This window comes from Oryx dammah, unplaced genomic scaffold, assembly GCF_014754425.2.
Source record: "Oryx dammah isolate SB20612 unplaced genomic scaffold, SCBI_Odam_1.1 HiC_scaffold_26, whole genome shotgun sequence".
Lineage (NCBI taxonomy): Eukaryota > Metazoa > Chordata > Mammalia > Artiodactyla > Bovidae > Oryx > Oryx dammah.
Genome location: NW_024070210.1, coordinates 85,733,346 through 85,755,578, shown reverse-complemented (window position 1 = coordinate 85,755,578; position 22,233 = coordinate 85,733,346). Strand labels below are relative to the sequence as shown.

The window sequence follows — 22,233 nt, the reverse complement described above, 5'->3', positions numbered from 1 at the left end:
GCTTAGTGAAAACAGCAGACAGCAGGGAGGAAAAGCAAGAGGAGCTGACCTGGGAAAGGCAACAGAATTAAAGAGGAGAGCCTTTATCCTGGGAACAGTGGGCAGCAGTTCAGAGCTATGAGGCAGGGGAGCACCGTCATATGTGAGTTTTAGACCTCCCAGCACGCAGGGCAGATGGATGCGAGGAGGCAGGACTAGAGACCAGGAGATGGAGCATGTGGGGCACAGTTGTTCTAGTGAGGGTCCTGGACTGGTTACATAGTGGAAGGAGAAAATTGATAATAGCAAGAGTTGTGTGGGAGGGAACCTCCCTGGTTGTCCAGCAGCTAAGACTCTGTGCCCTCAATGCAGGGGGCTGGGGTTCAACCCCTGGTCAGGGAACTAGATCCCCACGCTGCAACTCAAGATCCAGCATGCTACAATGAAGACTGGAAATCCTGCAACTAATACCTGGTGCAGACACACACGAAGAAAGAGTTGTGTGGCAGGGACCAAGGCTGTGACTTGGATGTCAGGGCTGAGGGGAGAAGAGCTCAGGCAGTGGCCAGGTTCTGCAGCGGGGTGGATGGCGGAGGTGCCCCTTGGGAAGTGGGTTAGAGCAGGTTTAGGCTAAATGAGAATTGATCCTTGGACACGTTAAACTTGAGGTGGGTTAGGAAGGCTGATGGACCCATGGATCTGAAACTTAGGTCAGACCTGGGAGCTGGGCAGACAGACTTGTGAGTCACAGGAATATAGATGACAATTAGAGCCTTAGGAGCTGCCTGGGGAGACAGTTTCCCTGTGAGAAAAGAGAACAGAGGGCAAAGCCTGAGAACAGACAAGGACCTACTGTACAGCACAGGGAACTATATTAACCATAGTAGGAAATAGAAAAGAACACAAAATATAAAAGAATAACCATCTTGTAATAAATCACAATGGAAAAGAATATGAAAAAGAATATATATATATATATATGTATACACACATGCATGAGAAATTCCCAGTGGCTCAGCAATAAAGAGCAGTGCATGAGGCACAAGAGACATGGGTTCAATCACTGGGTCGGGAAGATCCCCTGGAAAAGGAAATAGAAACCTACTCCAGTATTCTTGCCTGGAAAGTTCCACGGACAAAGGAGTCTGGCAGGCCTACAGTTTAACATGGTCGCAAAGAGTCGGACATGACTGAACATGCTTGCATATATATATATTATATATACACACACATATACATAACTGAATCACTTTGCTGTACACCAGAAACTAACACAGCATTGTAAATCATCATACACTTCAATTAAAAAAAAAAAAAGGTTGGGGAATAATTTACAAGGCAGACTGCCTGGATTTCAATCCTGGTGTCGTTGCTAACTAGCTATGACCCTTGGGTAAGCTGCTCAACTTCTCTCGGCCTCAGTTTACCCATCTGTAACAAGCCTGTTGCACCCACTGCATGGGTGATTCAGTGAAACAGTGCACATGAAGCGCTTAACATAGAGCCTGGCGCTGGTGGGTTTGCTATGTACAACAGTCTGTCTTTGGACCTAAGGTGTGCCTCCATGATGTTTCTTCTGTCCTATTTTCTTTTTTATCTCTTCTCTTGAGAGACTCTTGTTGGGTTTATTCCTTATCCCTTTGATGAGAGCCCAAATATCCCATCTTGGCAATGGCTGGGACGTGCATCTGGGCCACTTCCCATCAACTCTATCCTGGGCTCCAGCAACCCACAGGCCACACCCCAACACCCACCCCAGCCTCACTAAAGGGCACATCTGCTTTATAGCTCCCTTTCTCTCATTTGCTCCTCACTATGCCATCAACAAGCAGTGGATGTCCTTGCTTTGCACCAGGGAAAGCCAGTATATCTGAGGTCAGCCAACAACAACACTCAGACTGGATCCCAGATTTAATTTTGAGTTTGATCTTCCATCTACCGATTGTTCTTTGCCTACACCCGAGAAGAAGGATTGAGGCTTCCCACTCTGACCCCAATCTCATTCTCTGCTGCCTTTTTGAGCCTGCTGGGCTCCGAAGGAAGGGACGTACAGTGCCCTGTGATGTAATTATCATTTAATAATACCCAGAGGTGGGCGGCCAGTCATCAGAGGATGAGGTTGTGCAGTGGGGGCCTCTCTGAATCACTTAATCCTCCAATCCCTTAAATACCAACAAATCTGCCTCCTGGCTGGGGCCAACAGCTGCCCCTGAGTGGAGGGGAGTCCAAGCTGGCAGAGAGGCCAGGACTTTCTGAATGAACATAATGAAAACTCCCCTAGTCTGGTGGGGATTATCAGCCCCCTCCCCCTTTCCTGTCCCATCAGGACTCTGAAAACACCATCTGCGTTAGCTCTCAAATTGCATGGAAACGGGGAGTGGGGCTGGGGCAGGGGATAGAGCAAAGCTGGCACCAGTTCTTGGGCACTGAGGGGCACACATTTCCAGGGATCTTGCCTGCAACTCTCTGGAGCCATGGTTCCTGCCCACCATAGGGGCAAATGGTCTCAGCTGCAATTTCAGTGAAGAGCATTAAGGAATTTTGCAGCTGGGGAGGTCCTTTGGAATGGTCCAGTGGATTCAACTTTTATTTTAGCAGATGTTTTCACTCTTTTCCAACAAGAGCAGTATGAGCTCCTTTTAATTTTTATTTATTTTTACTCTGGGGCTGTGCTGCGCGGCATATGGGATCTCAGTTCCCCCAACCAGTGATAGGACCTGTGCCCCCTGCATTGGGAGCACAAAGTCTTAATCACCAGTCCACCAGGGAAGTCCCATGAGCTCCTTGTTAATGCCTCACCTAAGACCCTCTCAGCCACACCTGTCTTCCCAGTCTTGCCACTTGTTTCACTCTAGCACAAGCCGATGGCAACCCCCGCCCCACCTCCAAACTCTGGCCTCAGAGTACAGGAGTGTCAGACACTCCATGGGGTGAACCTTTGGCCAATACGGGGCAGGGTTGGCTGATGAATTCCTTTCTCTTCCTCTTTCTGAGTGGACTGTCCTAAGCCTCACACAGTTTCTTTGAAGAAGGTCCCGCAAGATTGAGCATCAGGGGGGCCAGCCAAGCCCTCTGGCCTCTCCCACTTCTCTTTCTCACCCGGCTTTTCCCTCAGGTCTGCTTCTGCAGCATCACACTCCCCCATAAAGTGTTGGCACAGACATTTCTGCCTCAAGATCTGCTTCTTTGGAAACCGGAGATAAGATAACACTTGAGAAGGATGTTCAGTGTATAAAACAGATAGAAGTGAGGCCACTCTAAGTGAAGAGAAACAGGGCCCCAGGTGTCATCTGTTTTTCTTCCCCCTGCCAGTTCCAAGGCAATGATCGAGGCACCCTCAACAAGGCTCCCCAAAGCCTTTGATCTCATTCAATTCTGCCATCCTGCTACTGAAGACACTAAGCCTGAAGTCGCACAGAGTTAGAAGCAAAGACAGGACTAGACTCTAGGCTTCTCACTCCAAATCTGGTGAGATGGATCCTCATCTTTCTATCAAGTTTACATAAGGACTTCTGAAAATATTTCTTTTCCCAAAACATCTTCCCACACTACTCTGCCCCCTCCCCCGAAGGCTTCCCCTACTCGGTTTTATTGAGAAATAACTGACATACATCACTGCGCAAGTTCAGGCACACAGCATGATGGTTTGATTAAAGCATATTATGAAATGATTACAATAGGTTCAGCTAATATTCATCATCTCTCAGGAAGGCTTTGAAGTCCCCTGTCAGACTGTAGCCACCACCTGGGAGGCATGACACCCGGAGTTCTAAACTCAGAAGCTGGGACACAGGAGGGCAGACAGAGAGGAAATGGGGCGGGAAAGGTGCAGTAATGCTGGTGGAAAGGCAGTCAGGAAAGGCCCGATTCAGGGACATCTGCTCGTGGGAAACAGGGCTTACAGCACGAGGACAGACCCTGGGGAAGAGGGACCACAGGAGATGGAGACTGGCTTTCTCTACCAGCTGGTGTCACCTGTAGGACACGCTCCTCCAGGCTTAAGGAAGCTTGAAGGGTGACCACACTGGGGGAAGAGACAGAAGGAGGTTATGACCTCCAATTATTTTCATTAAAAAAATTTAATATAATCGCCTTACAATTTCGGGTTAGTTTCTGCTGTACAGTGAAGTGAATCAGCTATATGTACATATATATCCCCCACCTCCTTGACCTCTCCCCCACCCCCTCATCTGACCCCTCTAGATCATCGCAGGTCACTGAGCTGGGCTTCCTGTGCTATATAGCAGAAGTCCACCAGTTACCTATTTTGCACATGGGAATGTATATATGTCGATCCTAACCTCCCACTTCGTCCCTCTCTCTCCTTCCCTCACAGTGTCCACCTGTCCTCCCTACGTCTGCATCTCTGTTCCTGCCCTGCAAATGGCTTCACCTGCACCATTTTTCTGGATTCCACATATATGTGTTAGTAATACAATATCTGTTTTTCTCTTTCTGACTGACTTCACTCTGTATGACTAACTCTATGGGCTTCCCAGGTGGTTCAGTGGTAAAGAATCCGCCTGCCAGTGTAGGAGATGAAGGGAGATGCAGGTTCAATTCCTGGGTTGGGAAGATCCCCTGGGGTGGAAATGGCCACCCATTCCAGTATTTTTGCCTGGAGAATCCCACTGACTGAAGAACTGGGCGGGCTACCGTCCATGGGGGAGAGACTGCAAACACATGACGGGCGCTAGGGCCATCTCACTAAGATTCGTGTGGCCGTGACTGCTAGAAACACCGGGGGCCAGGTCAAAGGCGAAAAGCAATTCTATATTATAGGGGCATGGGCATCTTATGGAATCTAGGTACCAGGGTGCATCTGGGCCTTGGGGAACAGATGAGACCAGGACCTGGACTCAGAGAACCCCGGAAGCCATCTCCCTCCAACTCTGCTTCTGTTCCATCCCTTTCTCTCTCTCTGAAACTGGCTCTCCCTGTGCCCTAGGGAGCATCGGCATCAAATGGCCTCAGCCAGCAACTTCCAAGTTCACCTCGCTTCCATCCAGGAGGCAAGCAGAGTCAGCCTGGACTCTTCTGGGCCCAATGCTGAGCTCTCGTGGAGGTTCTGGTTGGACCAGCTTGAGGCAGGTGCCTCCCCTGGGCCCATCAGTGAGGCCAGATGCTCCAGAGTCACAGCTGCTCCCTCTCTGGCCAGACAGGCCAGGGAAGAAGCGGGTGGCTCATTACCTTGGGCTTCAACAAAAGCCCTAAAATAAGAGTCTGCGCTCTTCCATGCCTTAATAAAAGAGATCATTCTTTTCTACATTTGTTGTAAACTCAAACCTCTGGAAGTCTGTCTTCCCGTTGGAGCCCAGAGCTGAATTATTCTCAGCCTCCCCACTGCCACACAACCCCCCCGCCCCACATCTGCCACTGAGAGCTGGGCAAAGCTGAGAGGGTACCAGGGCCTGCCACTGTCCACATCCTGGCTCTTATGTGAATATTAGTAAAGTTTACTGAAGTTTCATCTTAGACTTATTTTATAAAACACGTCAGTGGGCTCAAAAGTCTTCCTTCAAAAGAATTTCTAAGGACATGCTCTTGAGCCTATGGTGGAAAAGGCTACTGTGAGCTTCTAAAACCAGAATTTATGTGGTGCTTCCTGCTTTGGGAGTCCATGGGTTTAATGCCAGAAAGGAACTCAGGTCCTTTTCTTTCACTCTTAACAACTACTGATAACATCTATTGTACAGTTGGTATGGGCTAGGCCCTGGTTTCAGTCCCTCCTTTCTATCATCACCAATCCCGACAACCACTGATCATCTTTATGTCACCATAGTTTTGTATTTTCTTAAATTTCATATAAATGGAACCATCTAGCTTTTTCTTTCTGGATTTTCCCACTCAGTATGATGCTTTTGAGATTCATTTGTATTTTGGTACATTTCAAGAGTTCAGTTCTTTTTATTACCCAGTAGAATGATATTGTCTGGATGTACCATGGTTTGTTAATCCACTTGAGGGACATTTGAGTTGTTTCCACTTTGGGGCTACTGTGATAAAGCTGCTAAGAACATTCACATACAAGTCTTTGTGTGGACTGATATCTTATTTCTCTAGGAATGGGATTGCTCGTTCCAATGGTAATTGTACCTTTAGCTTTATAAGAAACAGCAGAGTCTTCCCTGGCAGTCAAGCACTGGCCTAGCCTTCCAGTGCAGGGGGTGTGGGTTTGATCCCTGGTCAGGGAGCTAGGATCCCACATGCCTGGCAGCTAGGAAACCAAAACATAAAACAGAAGCAATACTGTAGCAAATTCAATAAAGACTTTGAAAATAGTTCCACATTAAAAAAAAAAAACTTCAAAACTGCAAACTGGAAATTGAAACACCATTTCACATGATCTTTAATCTTAAAAAACTTCAGATGCTCAGCTCAGCATGTATGCATCCTCAGTCCCTAAGTCATGTTCTACTCTTTTTGAACCCTTGGACTGTAACCCTGCAGGCTCTGTCCATGGAATTCTCCAGGTTAGAATACTAGAAAGGGTTGCCATTTGCTATTCCAGGGGATCTTCCCGACCCAGAGATCAAACCCGTTGTCTCTTGTGCCCCCACATTGACAGGCAGATTTTGCACCACTACACCAACTGGCCATCTGGGAAAGCCACTGTGCCCAGCAGTAGGCCTCAAAAAAGACTACCTTCTGGACAACAGCAGAGGTAACCACGACATTATCACCCTGATGACAAATCAAGTTGTACGTTTCGCTCCCATGGTCTGGAGTTTCCTCACGTCTGCGATGTGAGAGGGAAGTTTTAAACTGGGTCATTCACCCCCATCCGATGTCTCATCTTTCCCTGCCTTTCCATCATCTTCCTGTGTGGGGCTCTGGCCTGAGTACCACATGCAGACGTAGGTACAGGCAGTCTATACATAATGTATATATTGTCTGGGAATTAAGTTTCCACCCAAAGCAAAAAGCCCTACCTGCCTGGCTTTCAATTAACTATTCATTAGTTTGGCTACAATATCCTCCATCAAACAATGGGCAAGTCAAAAGGCTGAACAGACCCAGCAGACAAAGCAGGATCCCTTTTCTTAGCTGGATGTCTAACCAGAGCCAATTCTCAGTTACCCAATCAGTCAATAAGCATTTGCTGAACTGTACCGGAATAGTGCACAAGGAACCAATATTTCTCACAACCTTACACTTCTTGCCCACCCACTCTGGGTACTGTCATTACTTTTTGACAGATGATTCAACAGAAACTTGAAGATGTGATGTGAGGTTACCCAGCAGAAGCCAGGATGAATTCCAGGTCTCCCTGCTTTGCCTTCCCTTCCCTGGGTAACCCATAAGGTAGTTGGGTTTGGGGTTGGGGTGGGGAGACAAGGCTAAAACACACGAAACAAGACAATCCAATTTTTTCCCCAGGGCATTCCTGAAAAAAATTGACCACAGCATAAAAGTGCCTTTTCCCCATGAAACATAGTTTGAGGTGGCTTCCTGATTAAGGCTCTGACATAAATTAAATGATGAAAATGTAAAATGAAAATAAGTAAAGTTATTACAAACAAACCTTTATAATAACTTGTTAGTAAAACCCTGCTCAGTCCTTATGAAACAGGCACAGAGCCTGTAGACCTTAATTACACAAGGAGCCCTCTTCCACTGCAAATTTTCTTGTGCAACAAGAAAAACTTTATGTCTTTAATGTGATTTAAAACTAATATGCTAGAAATGGTGAGCAGTGAACGTATAGTTAGAAATGCTTTTATTAATGTTTAGAACAGCACTGGGAGAAAAATGCCAACTGCTTTGCCCTCTTTATAAAAGCTGGACTAACATTTTGTACGGATCTTATTTCTCTTTCGTCAAGTTCTTAGTCTCCATGGACAGGGTCCACAGATGGGCAGCAGAGGACTTTGTACCACCTGAAATTGTATGCAACATGTTTTGAGGATACAAATACATTGTGGAGCCTCTAGCTTTCATCAGATCCTCACAAGCCTCTGTGATAGAGCTACAAATTTGAATCACTTATTTCTTAGTATTTCTTCTATTGTGAGCAGTGGCATTAAAATTGTTCCACTGACTTTAGAACCTTGCTGAGTTGGAATCATTCTTTTAAAAAGCAGCCTGGGGACTTCCCTGGTGGTCCAGTGATGAAGAAATCACTTTCCAATACAGGGGATGTGGGTTCGACCCCTGGGGCGGGTAGATCCTCTGGAGAAGGGCACGGCAACCCACTCCAGTATTCTTGCCAGGAAAATCCCATGAAGAGAGGAGCTTGGCAGGCTACAGTCCATGGGGTTGCAAAGAATCGAACATGACTGAAGTGACTTAACACCCACATGCCACAAGTCACAATGAAAGACCCTGCTTGCTGTAACGAAAACCTGAGGCAGTCAAATAAATACATATTTAAAAATAAAAAGTAGCCTGGATCCTCTTGGTGGTGTAATGGGCTTGATTCCTAGAAGGGATCCCTCCCTATAAAACAACTGGATCCTGAAAAAGCAAAAAAAAAATTTAATGCACTGCTGGGTCTGCAGATAGTGAAGGAAGTCATCGTTTCCTCACCACTAAAATTAAACAAACAAAAACCATGGGCCTGAGACTGGAAGAAGGAGCGCTGATTAGAAAGCAAAGATTGGGCAGCCCTAAGGGCAAAGGCCCATTGTAGCTGCTTCTGGGAAGCCTGCCCTTGGGCCAGTGGCAACAGAAGGGATCTGCCTCAGGATTCCACCTTAGCTCAGTTTAAGGGATCGTCTTTTGTTACTGGCTCCACCTCTATGGATTTCCCTGGTGGCTCAGACGGTAAAGCATCTGCCTACAATGCGGGAGACCCGCGTTCGATCCCTGGGTCGGGAAGATTCTCTGGAGAAGGAAATGGCAACCCACCTCAGTACTCTTGCCTGGAAAATCCCATGGATGGAGGAGCATGGTAGGCCCCAGCCCATGGGGTCGAAAGGAGTCGGACACGACTGAGTGACTTCACTTCCACTTTCCACCTCGGAGGTTTCCTCTGCCTCACTGAGGAGAAGCGGAAACGACATTTCCCAGAACCCTCTGCTTCCCAGAATCCTCTGCCCTGTGGGGTTCCAATAGAGGCTGCACGTGAGCGGCCACTGGTAGAGATTCCAAAGGCAGGTGCACAGTTCTCCAGGGGAGTTGTAGACTCGTGAAAAGGCATGAGTTCATGGTAGCTTCAGGATGTGCTTCTTGAGACTCACCTGCAACATGCTGCCCCCTGAGAGGGTGAGGGGTGGGGGTGAGGGGCGCTTCCCAGAGGCTCTTGAGATTAGGGTGGCCTTCAGGCAAGCCTGAGAACCACCCTCGTGGGTGCTACAGACTGAAGTTGCAGTTGAAGGTTCCCTTACCTTTGCTTCCCCAAGGCTTCCAAGGGTTATATAAACCTCTGATTTCCTGTATCCAAAACTGAGATGCTTGGCATGCCAACTATCACTTTATTCTCTCTTGTTCCAAATTTACTTTTCAATACCTGTTCTGTGATCATGGACGAGCCTGATGTTAAGTTTTCAGTAATGGCACTGGAAGGACACTGGAGGAGGAAAGGTTTCTCCTTCTGGTACTGGTGCTGTACGTTGGAGGGTGGTATGGATGGGAGCGATTCGGGTGGTGCGCTGCCCACACACACACCAAGAACACACAATCTCTCAGTGACTCCCAGCTCCTGCTTGGTCTGGTGATCACCTCCCACGGCGCTCAGACACAGACAGTGGATTGCAGGCCTCCCTCCTACAGTGGTGCTAAATTCCCTCTGCACACCTGCATGCCTGACAACCTGCGCCCTGGGCACTGCTCACCTGTGCTTCACTGGGTTGCTTCTTGCCTTTTCAGACATTGAGGACAGGCTACCCATCTGGCCCAGGCTACCTTTCAAACTTCTATGCCATACAGTGGTCTGCAACCACATCTTCAGTGTGGTCTGAACCCCAGCTTTGGGAAGGGAGCTCCCCTTCATAGTTTGTCCTTCCTTAGGTACTTTCTCTCAGCACTATATTCCACCCCCCCTTTTTTTAAAATAATAGTCCTGTTTTATTTTGCTTATATATTTTTAATATTTTATATATTTATTTCGCTGTGCCAGGTCTTAGTTATGGGACGCAGGATCTTTGATTTTCGTTAATGGCATGTGGGATTGTTGCAGCCAAAAGGAAAACAGAGGAATGAGTTTTTCTCTTTCCCTTTCCTGAGAACAAAGAAGATAAAGAGAACAGTGAGCAGGCCTGAACATTCCTAGTTTTCACTTTAACTGCTCCTAACTCTGAATGTCTGTAACTAAGTTTGTTTTTCTGCCCTCTAACTCTGCAGGAGCTACAAGTCACATTTTTTCCTTTGTTGCTGTTCAGTCGCTCAGTCATGTCTGACTTTGCGACACCATGGATTGATTGCAGCACGTCAGGCTTCTCTGTCCTTCACCATCTCCTGCAGTTTGTTCAAACTCATGTCCATTGAGTGAGTGATGTCATCCGACCATCTCGTCCTCTGTCATCCCCTTTTCCTCCTGCCCTCAATCTTTCCCAGCATCAGGGTCTTTTCAAGTCAGTTCTTTGCATCAGGTGGCCAAAGTATTGGAGCTTCAGCTTTGGCATCAGTCCTTCCAATGAATATTCAGGGTTGATTTCCTTTAGGATGGACTGGTTTGATTTCTCAAGAGTCTTCTCCAACACTACAGTTTGAAAGCATCAGTTCTTTGACACTCAGACTTCTTTACGGTCCAACTCTCACATCCATACGTGACACCTGGAAAAACCATAGCGTTGACTATATGGACCTTTGTCAGAAAAGTAAAGCCTCTGCTTTTTAATAGTGTCTATGTTTGTCATAGCTTTTCTTCCAATGAGTAAGCATCTTTTAATTTCATGACTGCAGTCACCGTCGACAGTGGTTTTAGAGCCCAAGAAAATAAAATCTGTCACTGTTTTCCCATCTATTTGCCATGAAGTGATGGAACCAGATGCCATGATCTTAGTTTTTTGAATGTTGAGTTTTAACCAGCTTTTTCACTTTCCTTTTTCACATTCATCAAGAGGCTCTTTAGTTCCTCTTTGCTTTCTGCCATAAGGGTGGTGCCATCTGCATATCTAAGGTTGCTGATATTTTCCCCAGCAATCTTGATTCCAGCTTGTGCTTTATCCAGCCTAACAGTTTGCATGACGTACTCTTCACATAAATTAAATAACCAGAGTGACAATATACAGCCTTGACATACTCCTTTTCCAATTTTGAACCAGTCTGTTGTTCCACGGTCGATTCTAACCATTACTTCTTGACCTGCACACAGGTTTCTCAGGAGGCAGGTAAGGTATTCTGGTGTTCCCAACTCTTTAAGAATTTTTGCTTTGACTCTATGCTAAATACATTCCCTATCTGGTGTTTACCCTTACAACACCCTTCCCCTTGTAGTTACGCATCAGAAAGAAGGCCACAGAGACAGGGAACTGCCAGACTCAATTACTGTGTTACTGACACCAGCCTATGACTGTCTTTGAAATAAAGGAAGAGGAAGAAATCAAGATCCTATCATCTTTGTTCCTTGTCACTGACTCCTGACAGCCAGCTCTTGCCTTATGTAAGCCCCTAGACTCCTCATGGAGGGGTCAGTTCTTGAGGTCTGAGCCTACGCTGTTCCCCTCTCCACCTGCTGAGAACTAAAGCCACCTTTCTTTTTCCTCCAAACTCTCCGTATGTTTTTTATTCAGCTTTGGTGGCCAGAGAAGGCCAAGATTTTGGCCAGCAACAGGATCTTTAGTTGTGACATGCCAACTGTTAGTTGTGGTTTATGGGATTTAGTTCCGTGACCAGGGATGGAACCTGGGCTCTGTGCATTGGGAGTGTGGAGTCCTCCACTGGACCACCAGGGGAGTCTCTGCATTATAGTTATTTTTATATCTTATAGTTACTCTTTTATCTTAGCTTAGTAATTCTTGATATTAAACATACTGTTTAAATCACTGTGTGGTTTCCATTTTCTGACTGGACAAAGGTGGTACACTCAGAATACATAGAGTATTTGGTTTCTGTTTTCCCAAGGAGAGCCTGATTGATAGAGGCTAACCATAGCCCTGGGTCTGTAGGCATCTTGGCACTGCTGCTGCTGCTGCTGCTAAGTCGCTTCAATTGTGTCCGACTCTGTGCGATCCCAGAGACAGCAGCCCACCAGACTCCCCTGTCCCTGGGATTCTCCAGGCAAGAACACTGGAGTGGGTTGCCATTTCCTTCTCCAATGCATCAAAATGAAAAGTGAAAGTGAAGTCGCTCAGTTGTATCTGACTCTTCGTGACCCCACAGACTGCAGCCCACCAGGCTCCTCCGTCCATGGGACTTTCCAGGCAAGAATACTGGAGTGGGGTGCCATCGCCTTCTCCGATCTTGGCACTAAGCAGAAGCAAATGCATTCTTCTCTGGGGTTTACCTTCCTGCTTAGGTCCTTAAGACTCATTTGTTCATTTAACAGATTTGTTGAGCACCTGTTATGTATCAGTCATTGTTCTAGATGGGGATATACTAATGAAGAGAAGAAAAAACCCTACCTTATATTTTCACAGAAATATATCCTCAAATATAGAAGGAAATATGCTACCATGAATAGAAGACAAAATAGAACACATTTATCAATAGATTTCTATGGTTTTTAGATTCTGCAATTTTCAGATAGAAGAAGATATAAATAACTAGAAGGGAAGTGTTTAAAGAAATAAAAGATGGGGACTTCCTTGCTGGTCCGGTGGTTAAGAATCCACCTGCCAATGTAGGGGACATGGGTTTGATCCCTGGTTCGGGAAGATTCCACATGCTGCAGGGCAACTAAGGCCACGCACCACCAACTACTGAAGCCTGTGAGCTCTAGAGCCCATGCTCCACAACAATGAGAAGCTGGCGCACCACAAGTGGAGAGAAGCCCCTCCTCACCACAACTAGAGAGAGCCCACATAAGCAACAAGACCCAGCAGAGCCAAAAATAGACAATCCCATTGCTAGTAGGATTGGAAAATTGTGCATCCCCATGGGAAAACCTTCTGGCAATTTCTCACACTGTTAAATAGAGCTATTACATAACTTAGATATATAGGTATATAACCAAGAGAAAAGAAAATATATATTCACACAAAAACACACAAAAATGTTCATGGCAGCATTATTCATAATACTCCCAAAGTAGTAACAACCCAAATGTCCATCGACTGGTAAATAAATAAACACAATATGGTAGACCCATATAATGGAATATTATTCAGCCACAAGAAGGAACAAAGTAAGGATATTTGCTAAACTGTAGATGAAAATTGGAAACATTTTGCTAGATAAAAAAAACAGTTATAGAAGGTTTATATATATGTTGTATGGTTCCATTCATGTGAATTGTCTCCAATAGGCATATCCAAAGAGAAAGAAAATAGATTAGTGCTTTTTGGGAGACAAGGGTAGAAGGAAACTGGCAGTTATTGCTAATGAGTATAGAGTTTCTTTTCAGGGTGATAGAATTTTTCAAGAATTCATGGTAATTATTTCACAACTTCTGTGAATGTGAATTGTACACTTTCAAAGGGTGAATCTTACTATTTGCAAATTATATCTCGGTAGAGTTGTTATTTTTTTAAATGAGCAAGGCAAAGAGACTATTGAAAAGGACGAGACACATCTCAAAAGGGAGCAAATAGAACATAACAATTTAGTTGTTGAGATTAAAAACTCAATAGACAGACTAAACAACAGATTATACATAGCTGGACGATGAATTAATGAACTGGAAGATAGATCTGAGAAAATGACCAGAATGCAGCACAGAGAGTCAAGGAGATGAGAAATACCAGTGAGAGGTTAAGGGAAGAACAGATGGAATGAGAAGGTCTAAAATATATCCAATCAGAATCCCAGAAGGAGAGAATAAAGAAGAAGCAATGTTTGAAAAGCTAATGGCTAAGAATTTCCAGATCTGATAAAAGACACCAACACAGGGACAGGAGAAAAAGAACATGCATCCAGCAGGTTTAAAAAAGACATACACATGGACATATTGTAGAGAAAGCACAGAGCATTACAGGCAACATTGTTAAAAGCAGCTAGAGAGAAAAGAAAGACTGCCTGCAAAGAAACCACAAATCAGACAGTAACAGTAACAGTGAATCTAAGAGACAGAAAGGAATCTTCAAGGTACAGAGAGAAAATAACTGCTAACCCAGATAACAGTAAAATAAACTATTTATTTAAATAAACAGTTAAATAGCAGTTAAAATAACTGCAAAACACTGCTAATGAAAGATGGTGATGACATGTAATGTGTGGGGTTGAAAAGGACAGGCACAAATACTGGACAATAATAATTTATAGGTGGGGAAAGAGAGGTAAGGCTGGTAAGAGGAGGAAGAGTGCTCGGAGTTCTTCTTGGAAAGGTTCGGATATTGATCACTTTAGACTTTGTTAAACGTACCTGGTAAAAGTTCAAGAATGATTACTAAAAACAGAGATAGTATAACCGCCACACCAGTAGAGGACAAAATAGAGTAATAAAACAAAGTCAGTTTGGGGGGAAAAATGGAGAAATTTAGAAAAGGAGAACAAGTGAAAAATAAACATTAAGATGGTAGAAATATTTTCCGTAGTCGCAAGTATGGCACTCCTCTGGTGGTCCAGTGGTTGGGAATCTGCCTGCTAACACAGGAGAAACAATGTTCCATCCCCACGCAGAGAAGATTCCACATGCCCCCAAAGCAACTAAGCCTGTGCATCACAACTACTGCCCCCCAGCTCTGGAGCCCTTAAGCCAAAACTACTGAACCCCACATGCTCTAGAGCCTGCCTGTGCTCCGCAACAGAAGAAGCCACGGAGAGCCCACCCACTGCAACTATAGAACAGCCCCTGCTCTCCACAGCTAGAGAAAGCCCTCGCACAGCAACGAAGACCCAGCGCAGCCAATTAAAAAAAAAAAGTTGGGGGGGGGGGGAACCACAAGTATAAAAGGGACAAAGAGTTAAGAGAGCTCAGATCTAGATTTTTAAAAATCTAGACACACCTAAAATTAAAAGACAGAGAAAGGATGAACATAAAATGATGAACAAAAGCAAAAGCTAATTAAAAGAAAGCTGGTGTGATTATATTGATATTAGATAAAATAGACTATAAAGCAAAAATGTATTTATCAGTTTAATGATACAAGGTTTAATCCATCAGGAAAATATAATGGTTCTAAAGTTGTGGGTGCCTACTAAAATAATATACAAATACACAAAATGAAATGTACAGAACTATGGATAGAAGTTGACTAATCCACTAACATAGTGGGAGATTTCAATACAGAGCTCTCAATTATTAATGGGTCAAAAAAGACTGGAATAACACAATCAACCAGCTTGATTTAGTGGATATTTATAAATCACTCTACATCCAACAATCAAGGAATAGACATTCTTTTCCAGTGCACATGGAACATTTCCAAAAATTGACTATATAAAAGGCCATAAAGCCGGTTTCAACAAATTTCAAAGAATTTGATTCACATAAATCACATTTTATGACCTATGATCATGGATAGAGCTTATGCAATTAAATTAAAAGTCTTTAACAGAAAGATAAATGACAGCATCCTCTAAGTTTTGAAAATTAGAAAGTACATTTCTATATAATTTATGAGTCAAGTAAGATATAATAGAAATTAAAAGTTGTATAGAAACCACTATGTGGTACATGATGAAAATTGTAGGTATTAAAACTGGTGGGTGTAGCAAAAATGGTAATTACAGGGAAATTTATTGCTTTAGATATTTACATTAAAAAGGCTGAAAATTAATGAGCTAGTTTTCGCACTAAGAGAAAAAAAAAAAAAACCCAATAGAATAAACACAAAGAAAGTTTAAGAGTAGATATAAAGATAAGAGCAAAAATTTATGAAATGAAACAAATATACAATAGAGATGATCAACAAGCCAAGGCCAGATAAAATAGACAAACTTTTGGTAAGATTCATTACAAAAGAGGGTAGTAAGCAGCATGCATAAACAAATAATAATAGGAACAGAGAACTGAAGAAAGCTGCAAATATAGAAGAGATTAAACAGATAAAATGAGCATACTATAAAGGACATTACATCAATGAATTTAAAAACTTATTAAAAAGGGAAACATTTCTAGAAAGATACAACTTATCAAAGCTGTTACAAGAAAGCTTGAGTTTCCAACAGTATTAAGGAAATTAAATCAGTTTCAATGTCTTAAAAACAAAAAACAAGCCTTGCCATTTTTCAGGCAATTCCTAGCAGATTTTCACAGAACAAATGATTCTAATTTCACATAAAGAATATAAAATAAAGCACTGCTCCTCAACTCATATAGGTTAGTAAAACCTTGAAATAAAATCAATCAAGAACTGTATGAAAAAGAAAATTCAGACCAGAATCCCTCATGAACATAGATGGAAATATTATAAACAAACTACTAGCAAATCAAGTCCAACAGCTTATATTAAGGGCAATTCATCATAACTAAGCTGGATTTATCCCAAGAATATTTGGATCATTTAACATTAAAAGCCATAACTTTAATTCATCACATTAATGGGTTAAAGGAGAAGTTGTATAATTATCTAAATAGATGTAGTAAAGGCAGTCAGTAAAAGTTAACATCCATTCTTGATTAAAAAAAAAACAAAACTCTTAGAAAAGCAGGAATAAAACAAAACTTCCTAACATTAAAATGTAATCTTAAAAAAAAAAAAAAAGCCTACAGGAGGGACTTCCCTGACAGTCCAGTGGTTGGGACTCCAAGCTACTACTGCAGGGGACACAGGTTTGACCCCTGGTCCTGGAAAATCCCACGGACTGCGGAGCCTGATGGGCTGCAGTCCATGGGGTCGCTGAGGGTCGGGCACGACTGAGCGACTTCACTTTCACTTTTCACTTTGATGCATTGGAGAAGGAAATGGCAACCCACTCCAGTGTTCTTGCCTGGAGAATCCCAGGGACAGAGGAGCCTGGTGGGCTGCCGTCTATGGGGTCGCACAGAGTCGGACATGACTGAAGTGACTTAGCAGCAGCAGGGAACTAAGATCCCACATACCACATAGTATGGCCAAAAAGCAAAAAAAAGAAGAAGAAAAAGAAGACAATAGTCATCATTTATAATGCTGAATCATTCAAAGCATCATTCCTTTAAGAGCAGAATGAAACAAAAGTATCTGTTATCACCTCTTCTGCTCCACAAGACAGGGGCAAGGCAGATAGGAGAAAGAAGGAAACAACACTGTCATTATTTGCAGCTAACATAATTGTATATATAGAAAACCCTCAAAGAATCTGTGGATAAATTATGACAATTGATCAGAGAGTTTACCAAACCAAACTTGTTAAATACAATTCACCAAAGTTGCTAAATCTAGAAACATATATATATATATATACACATATATATATATATACACACACATACTGCTACTGCTACTGCTGCTAAGTCGCTTCAGTCATGTCCAACTCTGTGTGACGCCATAGACAGCAGCCCACCAGGCTCCCCCATCCCTGGGATTCTCCAGGCAAGAACACTGGAGTGGGTTGCCATTTCCTTCTCCAATGCATGAAAGTGAAAAGTGAAAGTGAATTCACTCAGTCGTGTCCGACTTTTCGAGACCCCATGGACTGCAGCCCACCAGGCTCCTCCATCCATGGGATTTTCCAGGCAAGAGTATTGGAGTGGGGTGCCATCACCTTCTCCGATATATACACACACATACATATATTTCCAGATTAAGATCTTAAGCTTAAAATAAGAAAAAGACAAACCAGTTAAAAATGGGCAAAATGTGAATAGGCACTTTATGAAAAAGGAAACATAAGTCGCCTATTTAAATTAAACTATGCTTGACCTCACTGACAGCCAGGAAAATACAAGTCAACGCCATGATAAGAAAACTGATTTTCCAGGCTTCCCTGATGGCTCAGTGGCGAAGAGTCCGCCTGCCAACGCAGAAGACATGGGTTTGATCCCTGATCTGGGAAGATCCCACAGGCCACAGAGCAACTAAGCCTGTGGGCCACGACTGAGAACCTGGGAACTACAACTACTGAAGCCATGTGTCCTAGATCCTGTGCCCTACAACAAGAGAGGCCCAACCATGACTAGAGAGTAGCCCCCACTCATGGGAACTAAAGGAAAGCCTGCACAGCAACAAAGATCCAGCACAGCCAATAACTCCATCGGCAACAATTAAGACATTTAGTAACCAAGTACTGCTGAAGATGAAAATCAGTGGAACATTTTATATACAACAAATGGAGTGTAAATTGGTACAACTCTGAAAGACACTTTGGTTATATATATGTATTTTGTAAAACTGAACGAGACATCTTACAAAGAAATTCTTAAAAATGCATAAAAATATTCATTGCTGTACTGTTAAGATGGCAAAACATTGGAGGCTACAAAATGTCCATTGACAGGAGAATGGGTAAATGGATAAATAGCTGTCTCTTTCCACAGGGACTCAACTCCAGCTATACATGTAACATGGTCAAGTGAATGTATGAAAAAGGCAAGTTGCAGAAAACTACGTAAAATCATGATGCCACTTTTATAAAGCTCAAATGAGCAAGTTAGACAATATTTCATTTAGGGATGCATACAGAAATGATAAAACAACCTTTTTAAGAAACCAAGAAAATGGTCAACATAAAATTCAAGCCAGTATTATCTCTGGTGAGGCAGGATAAGATAGGAAAAAGGCATACAGATGGATGGATACGTTATAGGTAATGTTCTAGTTCTTAAGTTGGATGGTGCATTTCCAGGTGTTTATTTTCTGTTGCACTTATTATTTCGATATATCAAATACTTTGTATTAAATATTTTTAACATGGCCTGTAGTTTCCTATTCTTACCACTATATGGCAGGCTCAGTCTGCCAGTAAACTTTTGTAACTTCTGAATGGGAAAGTGAAAGTGTTTGTCACTCACTGGTGTCCTGACTCTTTGCAACTCCATGGACTATAGCCCACCAGGTTCCTCTGTCTGGGGAATTCTCCAGGCAAGAATACTGGAGTGGTTAGCCATTCCCTTCTCCAGGGGGTCTTGCCCACCCAGGGATCAAACCTGGGTCTCCTGCATTGCAGGGAGATTCTTTACCTGAATGCGAAAGGCTAGTGAAAATAAAACCCTACTTAACGACACAGTTTTCACAGCACGCAATTTCCTCTATAGAAACACATGCAAAATGTAAAACAGGGTTTTTTGTTCTGAGTGTTTACAGGCACAACGAGAGCAGCTCAGGTGCACATTACTTTGACCTGGAGCTTGCAACTATGTGGCCAGGTTTTGTTTTTCCTTCCTTTTTGTCTGTGTAGCCATTTTTGCAAACTTTAAAGTGTACCTTCTTAAATGTTAATTTTTACTTCTCAGAACTTTCCAGTATTTCCCAAGGTATTCATTCCTAAATTAACAAATGGAGCATAAGGTTGGTTATTTGGCTTCCCTCTTGGCAATGGGGCTTCCCTTGTGGCTGAGTGGTAAGGAATCTGCTTGCGAATACATGAGATGCAGTTCAGTCCCTGGGTTAGGAAGAGCCTCTGGAGAAGAAAATGGCAATGTTCCAGTATTCTTGCCTGGGCAATCCCATGGACAGAGGAGCCTGGTGGGCTACAGTCCATGGGGTCGCAAAAGAGTCAGACACAACTTAGTGACTAAAACGACAACTTGGTAATTGACACATCTAACTTCCCCTTCTAATATTTATCGAATAGGAGTTGTTTTGTAGCATTAGCATTAGAACCACTGTTTTAATGAATGTCTGGGTGACACTGTTATATACAGGAATATTTTAAATTCAGCTGAAGAATTGATGCTTTTGAACTGTGGTGTTGGAGAAGACTCTTGAGAGTCCCTTGGACTGCAAGGAGATCCAACCAGTCCATTCTGAAGGAGATCAACCCTGGGATTTCTTTGGAAGGAATGATGCTAAAGCTGAAACTCCAGTACTTTGGCCACCTCATGCGAAGAGTTGACTCATTGGAAAAGACTCTGATGCTGGGAGGGATTGGGGGCAGGAGGAGAAGGGGGACGACCGAGGATGAGATGGCTAGATGGCATCACTGACTCGATGGACGTGAGTCTGAGTGAACTCTGGGAGTTGGTGATGGACAGGGAGGCCTGGCGTGCTGCGATTCATGGGGTCGCAGAGTCGGACACGACTGAGCGACTGAACTGAACTGAACAGTGTTAAAATAGCGACTCAGTATTCATGGCAGTCATCACAATCACTCACAGGAATTCTGCTGTCAAATTCCACCAGTCACAGGAAATGATTGACAAAAGTTGGTATTTCTGTTTTAGCAGCTAATGTTATGCCACCCAGAGGCAACTACACATAGTCTTCAGCCAGCCACTTCCTTTTTCATGCTCTAGACCTGCCCTGTGCACTCTATCAGCCACTAGACACATGTGGCGATTGAGGTCTTGTAACGAGATGTGCCGGAGAAGGCGATGGCACCCTGCTCCAGTACTCTTCCCTGGAAAATCCCATGGACGGAGGAGCCTGGTAGGCTGCAGTCCATGGGGTTGCGAAGAGTCAACACAACTGAGCGGCTTCACTTTCACTTTTCACTTTCATGCATTGGAGAAGGAAATGGCAACCCACTCCAGTGTTCCTGCCTGGAGAATCCCAGGGACGGGGGAGCCTGGTGGGCTGCCGTCTATGGGGTTGCACAGAGTCAGACACAACTGAAGCGACTTAGCAGCAGCAGCAGCAACAACAACGGAGATGTGCCCTAAGTGTAAGATATATAATGAATTTTGAGGACTTCACATGAAAAACAAAACCTCAGTAATTTTAATAATGATTACTTATTGAGATGATAATACTTTTTGATGCCAAAAGCTCAGCTTCTCTGTACACTGGTGCCAAATCAAATCTTGCATACAGTTTCGGGTAAAGCAGAAAAGGATAACTCTATTGTTTTGCCAGGCAAAGGGGGACAGAGTGGGCTAAAGCCCTCAAACCATGTGTCCTCACTTGGGGAAGACAGTGAGAAGTTTTATATGAATTGTTTGTATGTATTCCTTGATTGGAAACTAGGACCTTGCCCAAAGGGTGCTCTTGACTGTTTCTTCCTGTCTGGCATCCATTCTCTTCCCTAAATAACAGCTGCTTGAATCTGACTGGAACTCAGGGGAGGTCATGGAGGCTGAATGAAGGCTGTTTCCTAAAATCAAAGAAATGGAGGACACAGAAAGTCCTGTGCCCAGGAGACCCACAGAGCCCTGCTCAGTATTATTTTGGATATGTTAGGGAAAATAAAATATATTATTAAAATTACTTTCATCTGTTTCTTTTTACCTTTTTTATTGGACACTAGAACATTTAAAATTACATAATGTGGCTCACATGTGCGGCTCATGTTTTATTTCTATTGGACAACACTGCTTTGGATGTTACCATACTTGTGATCCCTACTTACCAGGGCCAGCTTCATGGGTGTGTGGCCAGCGCAGTCAAACAGGGGCGTCTCATCTTGGGAAGTGCCTTGCATTTCACTTAATGCTCTGCTGTCACTGCCTTGATAACCTTAATTGTACCTTACCTGCTGTCACTTCAGTCGTTTCTGACCCTTTGTGACCCTGTAGCCTGCCAGCTCTGGGTCCTTGGCATTCTCTAGACAAGAATACTGGACTGGGTTGCGATGCCCCCCTCTAACTGTATCTTAGAATTTACATTTCAGAAGGAAGTCTCCTAGAACAATGGAGCATGCGCCAGGGGCTAGAAGCCCTGGTTCCTGCGCCATCCTGCCTTCCGCGGCCTCCGTGTCCCTGGCCCTGCTGCCCCCTTCCGACCCCGGCTGGGTTCTGGGCGCGGCTGTGAGACGGGGCGGGGCTGTAACTGTGGCCATCCCTTCCCCTGCATGGCTGCTCAGGGTCACCCACTCACCCGGGTCCAGGGGCGAGAGCTTGACCGACGCTAAGGTCTCCGTACCGTTGGGAGTCGCTTGTCTGCCCCGATGTGCGCGGCGGGCCCTGGGGAAGGAGAGACACCTGGCCTGAGGTCGCTAGACTTCGCCCGGCGAGGGCGCGGCGCCGCAGTCAGCAGCTGGCAGGAGCTGGACCCAGCAGCCCGGCGCCGGCCTTCTTCGCTGCCTGCCTGCGGGAGGGATGCGCCCTGCGGGGCCGTCCTGGAGAGAGAGTGTCCGCTTGTCCCTGGAGCGCCGCGTACTCCGTCTCTGAGCTTGGGGGTGGATTGGGAGGACTCCTTTCCTCTTTCTAATCTTCCTCTGTCTTTCTAGCGTTTGCCTCTTCTGGACAGTTCAAGA

General features: G+C 44.3%; 1 long non-coding RNA gene across 1 annotated transcript; it reads right to left on the bottom strand.

Annotated features, from left to right (window-relative positions):
- Positions 1-3,618: 3,618 nt before the first annotated feature.
- On the bottom strand, positions 3,619-21,970 carry LOC120852510. Its single transcript, XR_005718578.1, has 2 exons — positions 21,855-21,970; positions 3,619-4,003 (listed from the first exon to the last, which is right to left on the bottom strand). It is a non-coding gene; the product is annotated as an uncharacterized LOC120852510 (long non-coding RNA).
- Positions 21,971-22,233: the final 263 nt, after the last annotated feature.